This window comes from Nyctibius grandis, chromosome W (assembly GCF_013368605.1).
Source record: "Nyctibius grandis isolate bNycGra1 chromosome W, bNycGra1.pri, whole genome shotgun sequence".
NCBI lineage: Eukaryota > Metazoa > Chordata > Aves > Nyctibiiformes > Nyctibiidae > Nyctibius > Nyctibius grandis.
Window position 1 is genome coordinate 22069120 of NC_090694.1, and position 20019 is coordinate 22089138.

Sequence of the window (20019 nt, forward strand, 5' to 3'; positions counted from 1 at the left end):
AATGTCCAAAGAACAGGAGTATAAGCTATAACACAGTATGGCAATTAATGTTGTTCTGTAGATGAGAGGGAAAGTGGGATGAGATGCCGTATGTGAATTTGTTCTTTGCATTATGGGATGATTATGATGTACGTAAGGAATGTGGTTTGATGGCAAATGAAAGTGATATATTAGTGTTAGAGGCAGGGAATAAGAAAGTGCCTAAGTGGTGGTGTTCGGCATGCAGCATCGGCAGGCGATGCAAGAAGTATCAGATGCGGGTCGGACCAAGAAGGGGCAATAGGGCAAGGAGAAGTGAACAAGAAATGGCAGCGCAGGGCGAAAGGGGGGCGAAGGGAGGGCAGAGAGAACAAAGGAATAGTGATTCATATAGTTCCAAGGAGGAAGTTTTCAGTCCAGTGGCAGGTAGGACTAGGCAGAGAAATGCTCAGAATATACAAGCCCCTCTCAGGAAAGCAGCAGGACTGGAGGGACCAGTTTGGGTAAAGGTGCCGTTTTCAGTACCGGTTTTAAAGTCCTGGAAGGAGATGGCAGAGGTATATAGGGAGGACCCTGAATGAATAGCAAAGGTTATGGAAACTATAGTTGAAAATCATGATCCATATTGGAAAGATCTGCAAATTATCTTAAATAACTTAGTGTTTTACGAGGAAAGATGACTTATTTTGGCCAAGGCTAGAGAGGAGGCAGAATGAGTGCATGTTCAAGCTGCACAAGCTGGATGGATAAATGAACATTTTCCTCCCAGTAGCCCTAATTGGGACCCCAATGTTCCTGCTCAAAGATTATTATTAACCGAATACCAACGATTGGTTTTGCGTGGTGTCCGGAATGCTATTCCAAAGTCAAATAATTGGTCTACATTATATCAGGTCATTCACATATATATGTGGTCATGGATGGCTATGTCCTGTTCAGGAAAGACAGGCCAGTAAGGAGAGGTGGTGGAGTTGCTCTTTATGTGAGTGAGCAACTAGAATGTATTGAGTTCTGTCCAGGGGCGGATCAGGAGCGAGTTGAGAGTTTGTGGGTACGGATTAAGGGGCAGGCTGGCAGGGGTGATACTGTTGTGGGTGTCTATTACAGGCCACCAGATCAGGATGAGGAGGGTGATGAGGCCTTCTACAGGCAGCTGAGAGCAGTCTCGCAATTACAGGGCCTGGCTGTCATGGGGGATTTCAACTACCCTGATATTTGCTGGAAGGCCTACTCAGCCAGCCATCCCCAGTCCAGGAGGTTCCTCCAGTGCATTGATAATAACTTTCTGATGCAAATGGTGGATGAGCCAACTAGGAGAGGAGCGCTGCTGGATCTTATCCTCACTAACAAGGAGGGTCTGGTTGAAGCGGTGAAGGTTGAGGGCAGCCTTGGTTGTAGTGACCATGAGATGGTAGAGTTCAGGATCTCATGTGGCAGGAACAGAATAGCTAGCAGAATTACAACCCTGGACTTCAAGAGGGCCAACTTTGGCCTTTTCAAGCAATTGCTAGGGGAAATCCCATGGGACAGGGTACTAGAAGGTAAGGGGGCCCAAGATAGTTGGTTAGCATTCAAGGACTGCTTCTTCCGAGCTCAAGATCAGAGCATCCCAGCAGGTAGGAAGTCAAGGAAGGGTACCAGGAGACCTGCATGGTTAAACAGGGAACTGCTGGGCAAACTCAAGTGGAAGAAGAGGGTGTACAGATCGTGGAAGGAGGGGCTGGCCACTTGGGAGGAATATAAGTCTGTTGTCAGAGGATGTAGGGAGGCAACTAGGAAAGCTAAGGCCTCCTTGGAATTAAACCTTGCAAGAGAGGTCAAGGACAACAGAAAGGGCTTCTTCAAATACATTGCAGGTAAAGCCAACACTAGAGGCAATGTAGGCCCACTGATGAATGAGGTGGGTGCCCTGAAGACAGAGGATTAAAAGAAGGCAGAGTTACTGAATGCCTTCTTTGCCTCTGTCTATACTGCTGGAGTCTGTCCTGAGGAGCCCAGGACCCCTGAGGCCCCAGAAGAAGTCAGGATAGAGGAGGAATCTGTCCTGGTTGATGAGGGCTGGGTCAGGGACCAATTAAGCAACCTGGATACCCATAAATCCATGGGCCCTGATGGGATGCACCCGCGGGTGCTGAGGGAGCTGGTGGAAGTCATTGCTAGGCCACTCTCCATCATCTTTGCTAAGTCGTGGGGAACGGGAGAGGTGCCTGAGGACTGGAGGAAAGCGAATGTCACTCCAGTCTTCAAAAAGGGCAAGAAGGAGGACCCGGGTAACTATAGACCGGTCAGCCTCACCTCCATCCCCGGAAAGGTGATGGAACAACTTGTCCTTGGTGCTGTCTCTAGGCACATCAAGGATAGGAGGATCATTAGGGGCAGTCAACATGGCTTCACCAAGGGGAAGTCATGCTTAACCAACTTGATAGCCTTTTATGAGGACATAACCCGGTGGATAGATGATGGTCTGTGGATGTGGTCTATCTTGATTTCAGTAAAGCGTTTGACACAGTCTCCCACAGCATCCTCGCAGCTAAACTGAGGAAGTGTGGTCTGGATGATCGGGTAGTGAGGTGGATTGTGAACTGGCTGAAGGAAAGAAGCCAGAGAGTGGTGGTCAATGGGACAGAGTCCAGTTGGAGGCCTGTGTCTAGTGGAGTCCCTCAAGGGTCGGTACTGGGACCAGTTCTATTCAATATATTCATTAATGACTTGGATGAGGGAATAGAGTGCACTGTCAGCAAGTTCGCTGGTGACACCAAACTGGGAGGAGTGGCTGACACACCGGAAGGCTGCGCAGCCATTCAGAGGGACCTAGACAGGCTGGAGAGTTGGGCGGGGAGAAACTTAATGAAATATAACACGGGCAAGTGTAGAGTCCTGCATCTGGGCAAGAACAACCCCAGGTATGAGTACAAGTTGGGGACAGACCTGTTGGAGACCAGCGTAGGGGAAAGGGACCTGGGGGTCCTAGTGGACAGCAGGATGACCATGAGCCAGCAGTGTGCCCTTGTGGCCAAGAAGGCCAATGGCATCCTGGGGTGTGTTAGAAGAGGTGTGGTTAGCAGGTCAAGAGAGGTTCTCCTCCCCCTCTACTCTGCCCTGGTGAGGCCGCATCTGGAATATTGTGTCCAGTTCTGGGCCCCTCAGTTCAAGAAGGACAGGGAACTGCTAGAGAGAGTCCAGCGCAGAGCCACAGAGATGATTAAGGGAGTGGAACATCTCCCTTATGAGGAGAGGCTGAGGGAGCTGGGTCTCTTTAGCTTGGAGAAGAGGAGACTGAGGGGTGACCTCATTAATGTTTATAAATATGTAAAGGGCAAGTGTCAAGAGGATGGAGGCAGGCTCTTCTCAGTGACAACCCTTGACAGGACAAGGGGCAATGGGTGCAAGCTGGAACACAGGAGGTTCCACTTAAATTTGAGGAAAAACTTCTTTACGGTGAGGGTGACCGAGCACTGGAACAGGCTGCCCAGAGAGGTTGTGGAGTCTCCTTCTCTGGAGACATTCAAAACCCACCTGGACGCGTTCCTGTGTGATATGGTCTAGGTAATCCTGCTCCGGCAGGGGGATTGGACTAGATGATCTTTCGAGGTCCCTTCCAATCCCTAACATTCTGTGATTCTGTGATTCAAGGAAAGAACGAGGATCCGTCTTCTTTCCTTGAAAGACTAACGGAGGCTGCAAGAAAATATACCAATTTGAATCCAGAAAATGAGGTGGATGCTGTCTCATTGATCCACAGTTTTATGGGACAATCTAGTGCAGACATAAAATGGAAATTACAGAAGTTAGAGGAGGCAGATGCTCGCTCGTTGGATAAAATATTAGAAAATGCCTGGAAAGTATATAACAACAGAGAAAAGGTAGAAGAAGAAAAACAGAGAAAAGAGAAGCTTAAAGATAATAAGCTACTGGTAATGTCTATGGGTAAAGATCAGGGGGAAGGTTGGCAGGGCGGACATTACGGTGGGAGTCTGTTATAGACCACCCAACCAGGATGAGCAGGTGGACGAGGTGTTTTACAAGCAGCTGTCAGAAGCCGCCCAGTCACCAGCCCTTGTACTCGTGGGCGACTTCAACTTGCCGGATGTCTGCTGGAAATACAACATGGCAGAGAGGAAGCAATCTAGGAGGTTCCTCGAATGTGTGGAGGACAACTTCCTCATGCAAGTAGTAAATGAGCCCACTAGAGGAGGGGCCCTGCTTGACCTGTTGTTTGTGAACAGAGAAGGACTAGTGGGAGATGTGAGGGTCGGTGGCCGTCTTGGGAACAGTGACCATGAAATGTTAGAGTTTTCGATAGTGGGGGAAGTAAGGAGGGGCAAGAGCAGAACTTCTGCCTTAGATTTCTGCCGGGCAGACTTTAGCCTGTTTAAGAGGCTGGTGGACCGAGTCCCTTGAGAGTCGGTCCTGAAGGGCAACGGAGTCCAGGAAGGCTGGACGTGCTTCAAAAGGGAATTGCTAAATATTCAGGAGCAGGCTGTCCCGGTGTGTAGGAAGACAAGCCATCGGGGAAAAAGACCGGCCTGGTTAAACAGAGAACTTAGGCTAGAAGTTAAGGAAAAAAAGAGACCCTATTTGCTCTGGAAGAAGGGTCGGGTAACTTGGGAGGTCTATAGGGACATGGCCAGGTCGTGTAGGGAGAAGATTAGAAGGGCCAAAGCTCAATTAGAGCTTGATTTGGCTGCTACCGTCAAAAATAACAAAAAAAGCTTTTACAAATACATCAACAGCAAAAGGAGGGTCAAGGAGAGCCTCCACCACTTGCTGAATGAGGAGGGTAATGTAGTGTCAGGGGATGAGGAAAAGGCAGAGATGCTCAATGCCTTCTTTGCCTCGGCCTTTAATGTCAAGACCGATTGTCCTCAGGAGACTCAGCCCCCAGAGCCTGAAGTTAGGGACGGGGGGGCTGTGTGAACCCCCTGTAATCCAGGAGGAGACGGTTAGTGACCTGCTGTGCCAGTTGGACACCCACAAGGCTATGGGCCCGGATGGGATTCACCCCAGAGTAATGAAGGAACTGGCAGATGAACTCGCCAAACCACTCTCTATTATCTACCGGCAGTCCTGGTTAACTGGAGAAGTTCCAGCTGACTGGAAATTAGCAAATGTAATGCCCATCTACAAGAAGGGCTGGAAGGATGATCCAGGGAACTATAGGCCTGTCAGCCTGACCTCGGTGCCAGGCAAGGTGATGGAACAGATCATCCTGAGTGCCATTACACGGCACATGCAGGACAATCGGGGCATCGGGGCCAGCCAACATGGATTCGTGAAAGGCAGGTCCTGCTCGACCAACCTGGTCTCCTCCTATGACCAAGTGACCCGCTTAGTAGATGAGGGCAGGGCTGTGGATGTAGTCTATCTAGACTTCAGTAAGGCATTCGACACTGTCTCCCACAGCATCTTCCTAGACAAACTGGCTGCCCGGGGCTTGGATGGGTGGACTCTTAAATGGGTTAAAAACTGGCTGGATGGCCGAGCCCAGAGAGTGGTGGTGAATGGGGCAAAGTCCAACTGGCGGCCGGTCACTAGCGGTGTCCCCCAGGGCTCAGTTCTGGGGCCGGTGCTGTTCAACATCTTTATAGATGATCTAGACGTAGGGATTGAGTGCATCCTCAGTAAATTTGCAGATGACACCAAGCTGGGTGGGAGTGTCGATCTGTTGGAGGGTAGGAAGGCCCTACAGAGGGATCTGGACAGGTTAGATAGATGGGCCGAGACCAACGGCATGAGGTTCAACAAGAACAAGTGCCGGGTCTTACACTTCGGCCACAACAACCCCATGCAGCTCTACAGGCTGGGGGAAGAGTGGTTAGAAAGCGGCCCGGTGGAAAGAGACTTGGGGGTGCTGATCGACAGCCGGCTAAACATGAGCCAGCAGTGTGCCCAGGTGGCCAAGAAGGCCAATGGCATCCTGGCCTCTATTAGGAATAGTGTAGCCAGCTGGTCTAGGGAAGTGAGCGTCCCTCTGTACTCGGCACTGGTGAGGCCGCACCTTGAGTACTGTGTCCATTTCTGGGCCCCGCACTTCAAGAAAGATGTTGAGGTGTTGGAGCGAGTCCAGAGGAGGGCGACCAAGCTGGTGAAGGGTCTGGAGGGTCTGACCTACGAAGAACGGCTGAGGGAGCTGGGGTTGTTTAGCCTGGAGAAGAGGAGGCTCAGAGGTGACCTTATTGCAGTCTACAACTACCTGAAGGGAGGTTGTAGCACAGTGGGAGTTGGCCTCTTCTCCCGGGCAACTAGCGATAGGACAAGAGGACACAGCCTCAAGCTTCGCCAGGGGAGGTTCAGGTTGGACATTAGGAAGAATTTCTTTACAGAAAGGGTTATTAGCCATTGGAATGGGCTGCCCAGGGAGGTGGTGGAGTCACCATCTCTGGATGTGTTTAAGAAAAGACTGGACATGGCACTTAGTGCCATGGTCTAGTTGACATGGTGGTGTCAGGGCAATGGTTGGACTCGATGATCCCAGAGGTCTCTTCCAACCTGATTGATTCTGTGATTCTGTGATCAGCTTACCCAAAAAGCTTTTGAAGCCTATCAAATTGTAGCTGGACTGCTGAGGCTTTTGTGCTTCAGGGTGTGATACAGGGGACACCTGCACCCTGATGGAGGAAGAATGAGCATTCTTGCCATTGACTAGGTAAAGAATTCTTTTCTTTTGCTCATAGGTGCCCGATATTAAGAGTTACGGGTTATAAGTTGTGAAACCTTATGACTTGCATGGTGAATAAGTTAATTCATGTGCTAGACTCATCTGGGCAAAAGGGGATTGAGCCCCTGTTTGTCGTGTTTGTTTGTTGTATTTCTTAATGATCTCATGAAATAAAGTTTAAATCACAGAGTACGTTGTCCTGTAAATTTGAGAGATTCGGACGGATCGTGACATTTTATTGGTGGCAGTGGTGATATCTCTCTTGCACATTTTCTGTCGGCAAGCACAAGCTGCTTTACCGTGCCTGTTGAGGCAATCGGTTTGGTGTGAGTGTAAAGATATTCTCTGTGTCTCTGTGTTTCTCTGTGCCATGGCAAAGAATGAAAAACTAGACACTGAGTGACAACAACTGGGAAATAAATTTGAGAAAGAGGGATGGCGAAATCACAAGTGGGATTTGTCCTGGATTGAGCGCCACTGCACGAATGCTGTTAATATTTGGCAGGAGTTTGCCAGATGGCAGACTTCTTGTAAGTTAAAGAAGAGAAAAGGGAAAGATGCTATGTGCTGGCTACTAGGCAGTTGTCTTAGAGCAGCAACAGATATGATTGTTGAGTTGAAAGGGGAAAATGTATGGTTGAAAAAGGAAAATGGAAAGAATACTTGGGAAGTAAAGTGTAAGCAATTAGAAATGTAAAATAGACTGCCTGAGTCAAAACTTCAGCCCCAGATAATTGCAGAATCTGAAGAGTGCAGGAGGAGGTTGTTGGAAGCAACTATGGTAGACCTGGTTAAAGTCTATTGTGCCATGTATGATGATGATTGGGATAGGGATATCTGGAAACAAGCAGACCTGCATTCCTTCCTTCAGGGCAAGGTGATAATGAGGATGATTCCCTGCCCTCTTGGCACCATTAATCAATTCTGAACAACAAAGCAGCCTGTGGGGGCACAAAACCCGCCTCCCTCCACAACAACTACTCAAGGGTTTACTGCCCTAGAGTTAAGAGATCTGGAGGTGAGATACCAAGCTAACCCAGGGGAAACACCGGTGGACAGGCTAGCCTGGATCTGGACTGCCAGAGAGAACCAGCTCCACCTTACCCTAGCTGAAGCTTGATCATTGGACTGCCAGAGAGAACCAGCTCCACCTTACCCTAGCTGAAGCTTGATCATTGGCATTAGGTCCAGGAATATTGTTAGATACCGCAGGGCCAAATATTACCAGTCCCTTATGGACTTGTGCTTTGCCCTGAGGACGTACTATGCATCTCACTGACCGTAGGGGGAAAATGCGTGTGGCCCTGGAACTCAGCAGCCAGCCTGCAAACCGCCCTGCTGAAAACTGCTATTTTAGCTGAATTAGGAGGACAATCACCTGTTGCCCTGGGTGCTGGACAACCCCCTCCTGCTGAACTGAATCCCTGGGAGGTGATTTGTGAGCCTGTAAACTTCCGACCTATAATAAAGGGAACTGAGGCAGTGTTGAAATCTTTAGCTTTGGCCATTAGGACAGGCTTAAACGGTATTACTTTCCAAGAGGTCCTTCAACGTATAGAATCATAGAATCATAGAATGTCCTGAGTTGGAAGGGACCCACAAGGATCATCGAGTCCAACTCCTGTCCCAGCATAGGACAACCCCAGAATTCACACCATGTGGCTGAGGGCATTGTCCAAATGCTTCTTGAATGCTGTCAGGCTTGGCACCATGACTGCTTCCCTGGGGAGCCGGTTCCAGTGCTCCACCAACCTCTGGGTGAAGAACGTTTTCCTAATATCCAACCTAAACTGTTGCCGCTTGTCTGCGGCAAGCTCTGTTCGGTTGCTGGCTGGCCTGAGGCTATCCGCACCCCAGGGCCATTGAGCACTGACACCAATGTGAGGATGCAACAAATGGCGTTTATTTAACTGCGTAACAGCCTTATATAGTCGTCTTGTCCCGTACGAACTCGCACGATACTTGCACATCCTGCTCCTTTCGCCACGCCTACCTTCCGTTACAGCCCGAGATTTTCCAGTCGCCGTACCCTAATCTACCTACATTTCCCCCTCCCCATGCTTCAAGTCATGCAAAGTAAAGCGTATCGCTGATTCTGGAGCCTTGCGTCAAAGCGTAAGCGTAGCTGGCGGATACAACATCCCGAGCCCAGGTTCTCCAGTAAGATTCCCCTGCAACTCCTGAGATGCAAAGCAAAAGCAAGCTAATCATGAGCGCATTGTTCAAAGCTTTTGTTTCACTCAGCAACGGTCGCCGTTCCTCATCTTTCTTGGCACCCCGCCGCTTTACCAGACTCTCTGTACTGTCATGACTCCTCACGTCTGAAGGTCGAGGCTGGTGCTGTTTCGGCTTCCCCCACAGGTACTCCTGCAAAACATAAAGCTCGGACAGCGTACATATTACTTCGGGTTAGGATTTTGTTTTAAATCAGGGCGCAAACAGCATGTAGGGACCCACTGTATAACATCATCCCGTTTGATGGCGGCATACCCCCTCCCGTGATGTAGCAGCTCCCAACCTGTTTCCCACTCCGCTGTCCCAGGGAACCGAACCTTGACTGGGGGGCCCACTTCTGGCACCCCTGGACCCCAATGTCGCTCAATTGGGGCACGCTCTTGGTCTCCCCGGGCAAAATGATTTAAAGAATAAAGAGCGCGATGTAAAATGTGAGATTGGTAGTTGACAGGAATTACGTCTGGGAATCCTTCCCCCTCCCCAAGAATCTTAATTCTGTGTTGTAGCGTCTGATTAGCACGCTCTACAATGGCCTGCCCGGTAGAATTATATGGAATGCCTTGTTTGAGCGTGATACCCCACCGCTGACACCACTGACGTGTGGTATGAGCAATAAAACAGGGGCCATTATCAGTTTTGATCTCGACAGGTAGGCCTAGCCAAGCGATTGCAAGATTCCAATGTAGCTGAATGGAGCGTGCTGTTTGTTTCCGATGCGGGGTGGCCACAATCATCATACTGTAAGTGTCCACGCGCCTCTATATTAGTTCTGATTGGCTTATGCTAAAAAGCTATATCTTGCAGGTGCAGCATTCTGTCTTATTTTTCAACTTCCCCCATATCTTGTTGGTCTCATAGCCAAGGCCCTTGTTCTGTATTATGATTGGCTAGTTCATCACCACCCCATTACCACCCCCTGGACATGCCTGGACATAGCTCGTTCAGTAGCTCGTCCCCACCATTGTCCTGTGGGAACCCCACAATTCCCCCTTTTTGTTTTTGAACGAGCTATGTCCTATATCGTCCTTTTTGGTTTTGTTTCTTACTCAAACCCGGTTCCCTGTGTCTCGCAGAGCCCAGTCAGAGAATCCCAGCCTTGATTACCCATAAATCCTGCTCTCTGTTGTTGTGCCAAAAAGGCTGTATTGACCATTCGTTGCACAGTTTTCTGCAAACATGCAAACAAACAGGGTAACACAAGTAGGATAATGCCTATTATAAACATTCCCATAAGCAGACTCTATCTACAAAACAAGCAGTTTACTTCAGAACATACTGTTATTCTCTATTATTCTAGCTGAAAGGAAAATTACTGACAGGAAAGCTGATTCTGTGTAAAGGTAACACAGATCAGGCCTTTTAGAGCCTACTCTGAGGCCTACTCTTGCTAAACCGTTGCTAAACCATCCGGTATCAATTTCCCCCTTTGGAAGTAGTTAGATTTATTATCTCACTATTTCCATATACTCTTCTCAATGATTGTCTTAACACAACCCACGCAGATTCCTATGATAACTATAATCACAACTACATAAACTATTCCCTCTAATAATGTGGCTAACCATCCTTTTAGAGACAATCCACCGTACTCCTGCGCCTGTAGAGACAGAAGCATAACCTCGACCCATTAGTAATAGTTCCCCTGGTCCCAACCACTCGTTAGTACCTGGTTCCCTATACCACACTTTGCCTTTGATTTGCACATAGCTTGCTCCCTGTCAAACTGCCTCCCAATGTATTCCAATTGGGGGTCGCTCCTTATCTCCTGCTAAAGTTAAATGGTTAAGTACATAAACAGCTTTTGCAAGTCTCTCAGAAGGTTCAGTCACCTCTCCCCCTTTTTGTTTTTGCAGAAGCTGTTTCAATGTACTATGAGCACGTTCCACAATCGCCTGACCCGTAGGCGAATGAGGAATCCCAGTGACATGTGTAATACCCCATAGTTGACAAAATTGACGAAAAATCTGTGAACAGTATGCTGGTCCATTATCAGTCTTAAGTTGTTGTGGAACCCCAAGACTTGCAAAGCAAGCAAGTAAATGCCGTTTGACATGACGACCTGTTTCCCCAGTTTGTGCTGTCGCCCATATTACATGTGAAAATGTGTCAACAGATACATGAACATATTGGAGCCTTCCAAATTCTGCAATGTGAGTAACATCCATTTGCCACAGTTGCAACGCACACAACCCTCGAGGATTTACCCCTATCCCAATTCCCATGCCAATTTTCTGACAACTAGGACAAGCACTAACTAATTCATGTGCTTGTGCCATGGTGAGGTGAAATTGTTTCGCTAGCATTTTCGCTGATTGATGAAAGAATTGATGGGATAGGTGTATTTGTTCAAATAAATTTGGTGATATTTGCGTATAGGACACAAGTGTGTCTGCTTTATTATTTCCAATGCCCAAACCTTGATCAAATTGATGACTACGAATGTGAGTGACAAAATAAGGTACCTCTCTGAGGTTTATTGCTTGATGCAACTGTAGCAAAATGGTGTAAAGTCGCATATTCTTCACTGGTCGTATAAAAGCTCTTTCAATTCGATTTACAATGCCTGCTGCATAAAGAGAGTCTGTTACAATATTGACAGGTAAATCCTTCCATTTTACAAAAACCTGGTATATTGCAAAAAATTCAAGTGTCTGCAATGAGTCCTCAGTTTGTCCTGAGAATTTACAATGTTTCCATTGTCCATCCTCTTGCCAGGTAAGAACTGCTGAATGTGATCACTTTCCTGCATCAGTAAAAACAGTTAGTCCAGTCACAGGTATCTCTGATCTGATAGGTTGTTCTTCCCAATCCTGTTTGCAAATAAACTGTAGCTTTTTATCTTTTGGCAAATGTGTTAACAATTGTCCAGTAAAGTCCTGTAAGGCCATTTGAAAAATAGTTGACTGATTTGTTAACCACTGCAGATATTCCTTCTTGATAGGTAAATAGATAACATCTGAGTCTAGTCCAGTAATGTCTAGTCCGGTAATGTCTGTAATTCTTTTACGCACTTTGACAAGCAATTGTGCTATTGCTTCCACTCTGGTACAAATTGTTGTTTTAGGATGAAAAACCAAAGAGTCCACTCGAGCATTGCCTTCTGCAATAAACCCAGGCAAATTAGTATGATTTCTTACATGTAAAACATAAAACAATGCAGTTCGGATTTGAATTTCTTGTCACAAAGCTCGCAGCAATTCAAAAACACACTGATTACATGTATTGTCTATAACAGATCTGTCTAATTGTTTTAGAATGCCAGCTACATATGCTGAATCAGTAACCAAATTAAAGGGAATGGGAAAATTCTGAAATACTTCTAATACAGCTCGTAATTCTACCACCTGAGGTGAACCCTCTTGTTGTACTACCATAGATTCCCACTTGCCATCAGAATACCAGACAAGCCCACCTCGCCTGTTTTCCCAGATCCATCCGTAAAAATGGTAATTCCATCCACGGGAGTGTTCGTATGCAACACTCTCGTGGTAATTGGAAGTTCTGGGAGGGCAAGTGGTAAACAACCTGTCCTGAGAAATTCTCCATAGCTGGTTGCAAAGCAAAGCTATTAGCCATACACCACTCAAAATATTGAGCTACAATAGGAACGGTTAGTGATGCAGGATCTCTGGCCACAAGCTCCTGACATCGCATCCGTCCTTTGATGATAATCTGTGCCAATATCTCTGTAACGAATCTGATCATTCTGAATTCCATTGACCAATTATTACCTATGGAATTTGCCTATCAAACAAAGTGATAATTTGTATTTCTTGATTCAAATCAATACAATGTACAAATTTGGAATGTAGCCTGCTTTCTACTTCTGTAATCAGTTGCTGTACCTCTGCAGTAGTCTTTCGTGGTGTTGTTAAATTTGTGTCCTTTGCTAACAATTGGACTAGAGACTGCAATTGTGATGACGTAAGCCCCAAGTACAGCCGCAGCCATAACTTGAACCTTATGTTCCACACTTGCACTCATTCCACAACGGCCATTTGTCACACAGGTCCAAGGCTTGGCAGCCGTGCAGGTTAACCCTGCGTGGAAACACCAGTCCTGCGCTCCCTGCGGTTCGGGCTGCGAGTTAACTGCTTAGACCTGGAACTGGTTGGGAAGATTCATTTGTGTCAACACACGGTTCCCCCCCCGCGTTCTTTCTCCAGTTTCCCTGCACTCTGCAGCTGGTTGTTATCAGCTGACCTTGAGCATTATACTGAGACCTGCACAGCTTCACAAAATGCCCTAGCTTCCCACAGCAATGACACATCAAAACAGAGTTCTCTCTCCCACTCAGCTTCAACTTCTTAAGGCAGTTTTCTTAAAGTGACCTTCCTGTTCGCATGTATAACAACGATGAACTACCTTAACTGCCGCCGCAAAGGTTTTTGCTAAATGCTCCATCTGAAATGTGGTGGTTCCTACTTTCTCACAAGCATCCATTAGCTCTGTTAAGGTGGGGTTACGATTTGCCATCCCTGCAACAACTTTCCTGCAGTCCTCACCTGTGTTGTCCTTCGCTAACTGTAGTAACAATGCTTCTTTTACAATTTTCCAATCTAACAGTTGCCAAATATTTCTCCCCTCAGGACCCGCACCCACAATCACCGGATATGCTTGTGGAATTATAACTCCTTCTAATAACGCATCTCGAATGACCCCTTTCCATTTCACTCCTCCCTCACCTCCCCCCCCTTCCCCTGTATACACAGGCGGACGCTGACCCTCTCTCTCACCTCCCACATTACCAGATGGACGCAAACCTCCCCCCCCGCCCTGATCTAAAGGTGGAGTAGGGAGTTGTAAAGGAGGTTGAGGTGGCCCTAATACTTGTCCTGAACACAGAGGGGGGTTTTGGGGGAGACATAGTCACGTGTCCCGAGGCGTTGGCTGAACGATGCTGCTGCAATTCCGTCTTTAATTCTTCCAGTCGTCTACCAAGCTCTGTCATGTCAAGTTCGTGTCCATTTCGTGATGGTAACAGTCCTTTAAGTCCTTGTGACTCTGGTGCTGCTGATTCCGTAAATGGCGAATCCGGTAAAGGTGGATACGAAGCAGGTTTACCCTCCTTCTTGTCCTCCTGCTCAGCCTCATCCGTAGAGAGATCAATGAGAGGAGGAGGGGGTTTCGGAGGGGGTTTCTGCCAAGTCTCCTGTTCAGCATCTGAATCAATTAGTCCAAATCGAATTTGTGTTTTAGGGTGCACTACCGGTTCTGATGGATCTGTATCTATTTTACTCGCTCCCCACTCCTCAGCTTTTTTCGGAGCCGTCCGTACCCACGGTGATAAAGGAGCTGCCACCGGTACAGCCACCGGGGCCGTGGGAGGTGCTGGTCCCACAAACAGTGAGGGGGTAGTAGGCGCTTGCGGTCCTAAAGCCATAAAAGCTGTATGTGTGACTTCTCTCTCTGCTTTTATTCCTTTTAACGCTTCGCTAACCAGCCTCCATGTAGCAGACAATTTAAAGGCTTCCTTATCACCACTTGACACCGCATTCCAGAGAGAGTCACCAATCTTCTCCCATAAAGGCACTTCAAAGACATCATTAAAGGTTGTAAAATGTCCTTTATCTTTTGCCCAGAACAGTAACTGCTTTAACGCAGCTTCGTCATATTTAATTCCTCTCTCAGAGAGTATATGTTGGAGGAGTTTCACCACTGCCACTTCTGTCTTGGTCAGGGTAGACCCCATGTAAACACACCCGAGCCGCATCCCATGTCGCCCGGTCCTCCCACACAGCCCGTAGCAGCCACAAGATAACTCCCCATGTTTTTAATTCTTTGGCAGAACCCGCTGCCGTAGCTCGCTCAGCGAGCTTCATTGAGCACCGCTCCCAGGTATTCGGCTGTAAGCAATCAGCCGGTCCTGCCACTGCCCCCTCAATAACGAGACGGTCCACACACTGGGCTACGTCTTTCGATTTCACAGAAATCTTAAATTCCCCACCCAGTAACGAAATCACCTTTATCAAGGTTTCCATGGTTCGCGAACCCACTCCGACCGACCGCGTTCTGCCAGCCCAGCAATCACGTCGGGGTCACCATTTGTTGCTGCTTGTCTGCGGCAAGCTCCGTTCGGTTGCTGGCTGGCCTGAGGCTATCCGCACCCCAGGGCCATTGAGCACTGACACCAATGTGAGGATGCAACAAATGGCGTTTATTTAACTGCGCAACAGCCTTATATAGTCGTCTTGTCCCGTACGAACTCGCACGATAATGACACATCCTGCTCCTTTCACCACGCCTACCTTCCGTTACAGCCCGAGATTTTCCGGTCGCCGTACCCTAATCTACCTACACTAAACCTCCCCTGGCATGTCTTCCTGTCATTCCCTCGAGTTCTGTCACTGGTCACCAGGGTGAAGAGGTCAATGGCTACTCCTCCACTTCCCCTCGTGAGGAAGTTGTAGACCGCAATGAGGTCTCCCCTCAGTCTTCTCTTCTCCAGGCGGAACAGACCTAGTGACCAGCCGGTGTCTGGTTTACTGATGGGAATGCTTGTAAAATACAGGGTAAATGGCAAGGAATGGCTGCTGCTGTGTGGATGCACTCGACCCCCACCTTAACCAAACCAGAAGCAGTTTGGTACAGGCTCCAAAGGAGGTAAAGGCCTAAGCCATAGCTGGGCCAAGAAACCCACAAAGAAGCAGAGCGACACAGTGAATACCGATAAATTGTGGGTACAAGGAGTCTCGTGCATACCTCTCCCATTGTATGCAATTTGACTATGAGCCAACCACTTCATCCCATAAATATGACAGCCTAAGTGAGCCTTCTTTGAGCTCGCCCTGCTAGGCAGTGTGGCTGCATGGCGATGATCTCCCCTTGAGCTAGGATGACTCTCAAGGATGCTCCTTTAAACTACGAGATCTTTTACCAACGACAGATCGCTGGATGAGCCCAATTTGAATTCTCCCTGGACGGCAACTGGACTGAACACCAGGCAACTCTCTCCTTTAGCAGGGACACCTCTCAATGTTAAGAGATATTAGTTGTTTAGCTTAAATAAGTAAGTTTTCAATAGAATGAATCCCTTAGAGTTATAATGTTGTGTGATTTAGTATGCTGTTTGCTTAGCTTTACTTACTTAGCATGGGTAGCTAGATTTGCTGAAGCCTTAGGCCACAAGCTGTAAATTTCCACTTAGGTTTACTGAACATGTACCTACTTAGTCAAAAGAGGGCCTCCAGAGCCAGTATAAATCAGAAGACACAGAGACTTCAAGGTTACAAAGCGTCAACAGCAGCTGCAACTAGACAAGATAATGGCCTGTCTGAAGACAGTGAAGGAATCCAATAAGGAACAAGAAGACCCCAAACCCAAATATTACTACTAGACCAAACCACCACGTGAGGGGCGGGTGAATAGCCTGTAAGGGTATAATTGCCCAGGGATTTCTTGTTCTCCCCCTGCTTCCTTTTGGCCCTTCTCTGGAGACACGAGCTGACTCTGCTGCTGTACCACTCTATTAAATTATTTTATAAAATCTGATGCCTAAGAGTCTGCTTCGGGAAACCTAGGGTTCGAACTTGGGAGCGAGCTAACGCTGGATGACCAGACGGAAGGTAAGTGAAGTGGGAATAAGCATGATAAAACTTTGAAATCTTAGCTGAGTGATATAGAGAAACAGGTGTGTTTCTAACCCGATTTTCCCTCTGTGTGTTTCCTCCATGTAGTAATAGAGTGAACCTTGCCATCAAACTCTGTTAAGTCGCACTTTTATCTAAACACTCCCTCACAATGAATAGCCGACAGGATCTCAGGGTGGCGTTCCGCAACAATCTGTAGCTGATGAACTTGCAGTAACCGAACAAGTAGAAGGTTCCGCTGAATTAGCAGAGCTCTATGCCATAGTACTAGCTCTTAGAAATGGTGCACGGACCATATACACTAATTCCTATGCTGTATAGGCTGGTGCTACACAATGGCTAGGAAATTGGGCAAAATGCAATTGGCAGATAGGGAATCGAGATGTATGGGGAAGAAAATATTTGGAATAAATATACCAGATCACCAACTCCCATGCTATTCACAGAATCACAGAATGTTAGGGATTGGAAGGGACCTCGAAAGATCATCTAGTCCAATCCCCCTGCCGGAGCAGGATTACCTAGATCATGTCACACAGGAACGCGCCCAGGCAGGTTTTGAATGTCTCCAGAGAAGGAGACTCCACAACCTCTCTGGGCAGCCTGTTCCAGTGTTCAGTTACCCTCACTGTAAAGAAGTTTTTCCTCAAATTTATGTGGAACCTCCTGTGTTCCAGCTTGCACCCATTGCCCCTTGTCCTGTCAATGGATGTCACTGAGAAGAGCCTGCCTCCATCCTCATGACACTTGCCCTTTACATATTTATAAACATTAATGAGGTCACCCCTCAGTCTCCTCTTCTCTAAGCTAAAGAGATCCAGCTCCCTCAGCCTCTCCTCATAAGGGAAATGTTCCACTCCCTTAATCATCTCTGTGGCTCTGCGCTGGACTCTCTCTAGCAGTTCCCTGTCCTTCTTGAACTGAGGGGCCCAGAACTGGACACAATATTCCAGATGCGGCCTCACCAGGGCAGAGTAGAGGGGGAGGAGAACCTCTCTCGACCTGCTAACCACACCCCTTCTAATACACCCCAGGATGCCATTGGCCTTCTTGGCCACAAGGGCACACTGCTGGCTCATGGTCATCCTGCTGTCCACTAGGACCCCCAGGTCCCTTTCCCCTACGCTGGTCTCCAACAGGTCTGTCCCCAACTTGTACTCATACATGGGGTTGTTCTTGCCCAGATGCAGGACTCTACACTTGCCCTTGTTATATTTCATTAAATACCTCCCCGCCCAACTCTCCAGTCTGTCTAGGTCTCTCTGAATGGCAGCACAGCCTTCTGATGTGTCAGCCACTCCTCCCAGTTTTGTGTCATCAGCGAACTTGCTGACAGTGCACTCTATTCCCTCATCCAAGTCATTAATGAATATATTGAATAGAACTGGTCCCAGTACCGACCCTTGAGGGACTCCACTAGACACAGGCCTCCAACTGGACTCTGTCCCATTGACCACCACTCTCTGGCTTCTTTCCTTCAGCCAGTTCACAATCCACCTCACTACCCGATCATCCAGACCACACTTCCTCAGTTTAGCTGCGAGGATGCTGTGGGAGACTGAGTCAAACGCTTTACTGAAATCAAGATAGACCACATCCACAGACCATCATCTATCCACCGGGTTATGTCCTCATAAAAGGCTATCAAGTTGGTTAAGCATGACTTCCCCTTGGTGAAGCCATGTTGACTGCCCCTAATGATCCCCCTATCCTTGATGTGCCTAGAGACAGCACCAAGGACAAGTTGTTCCATTCCCTTTCCAGGGATGGAGGTGAGGCTGACCGGTCTATAGTTACCCGGGTCCTCCTTCTTGCCCTTTGTGAAGACTGGAGTGACATTCGCTTTCCTCCAGTCCTCAGGCACCTCTCCCGTTGCCCACGACTTAGCAAAGATGATGGAGAGTGGCCTAGCAATGACTTCCATCAGCTCCCTCAGCACCCGCGGGTGCATCCCATCAGGGCCCATGGATTTATGGGTATCCAGGTTGCTTAACTGGTCCCTGACCCAGCCCTCATCAACCAAGACAGATTCCTCCTCTATCCTGACTTCTTCTGAGGCCTCAGGGGTCCCGGGCTCCTCAGGACAGACTCCAGCAGTATAGACAGAGGCAAAGAAGGCATTCAGTAACTCTGCCTTCTTTTAATCCTCTGTCTCCAGGGCACCCACCTCATTCATCAGTGGGCCTACATTGCCTCTAGTGTTGGTTTTATCTGCAATGTATTTGAAGAAGCCCTTTCTGTTGTCCTTGACCTCTCTTGCAAGGTTTAATTCCAAGGAGGCCTTAGCTTTCCTAGTTGCCTCCCTACATCCTCTGACAACAGACTTATATTCCTCCCAAGTGGCCAGCCCCTCCTTCCATGATCTGTACACTCTGTTCTTCCACTTGAGTTTGCCCAGCAGTTCCCTGTTTAACCATGCAGGTCTCCTGGTACCCTTCCTTGACTTCCTACCTGCTGGGATGCTCTGATCTTGAGCTCAGAAGAAGCAGTCCTTGAATGCTAACCAACTATCTTGGGCCCCCTTACCTTCTAGTACCCTGTCCCATGGGATTTCCCCTAGCAATTGCTTGAAAAGGCCAAAGTTGGCCCTACTGAAGTCCAGGGTTGTGATTCTGCTAGATATTCTGTTCCTGCCACATGAGATCCTGAACTCTACCATCTCATGGTCACTACAACCAAGGCTGCCCTCAACCTTCACCGCTTCAACCAGACCCTCCTTGTTAGTGAGGATAAGATCCAGCAACGCTCCTCTCCTAGTTGGCTCATCCACCATTTGCATCAGAAAGTTATCATCAATGCACTGGAGGAACCTCCTGGACTGAGGATGGCTGGCTGAGTAGGCCTTCCAGCAAATATCAGGGTAGTTGAAATCCCCCACGACAACCAGGGCCTGTAATTGTGAGACTGCTCTCAGTTGCCTGTAGAAGGCCTCATCAAGCTCCTCATCCTGATCCGGTGGCCTGTAATAGACACCCATAACAGTATCACCCCTGCCAGCCTGCCCCTTAATCCGTACCCACAAACTCTCAACTCGCTCCTGATCCGCCCCTGGACAGAACTCAATACATTCTAGTTGCTCACTCACATAAAGAGCAACTCCACCACCTCTCCTTACTTGCCTGTCTTTCCTGAACAGGACATAGCCATCCATGACCACATTCCAGTCATGCGAGTTGTCCCACCAAGTCTCTGTAATTGCCACTAGATCATAACCCCCTGACCGAACACGGATTTCTAACTCCTCCTGTTTATTCCCCATGCTGCGTGCATTGGTGTACAGGCATTTCAGGGAGCGAGCTGAGCACACCGATTTCACCCTAGGGGGATGGAAGGCCTCCTGGTCTTCATCAATACTAGAGCGTTGCCCCAGTGGTGCAAGTCCAGCTACAACCCCATCCCCCTTCGAATCGAGTTTAAAGCTCTCCGAATGAGCCCTGCTAATTCCTGTCCCAGAACCCTTTCACCCCTACGACATAAACCTTTCCCATGTATTACTGTCAGGTCTGGTGTCTTATAAAACCAGCCATTATCAAAGAAGCCAAAGCCCTGCCTGTAGCA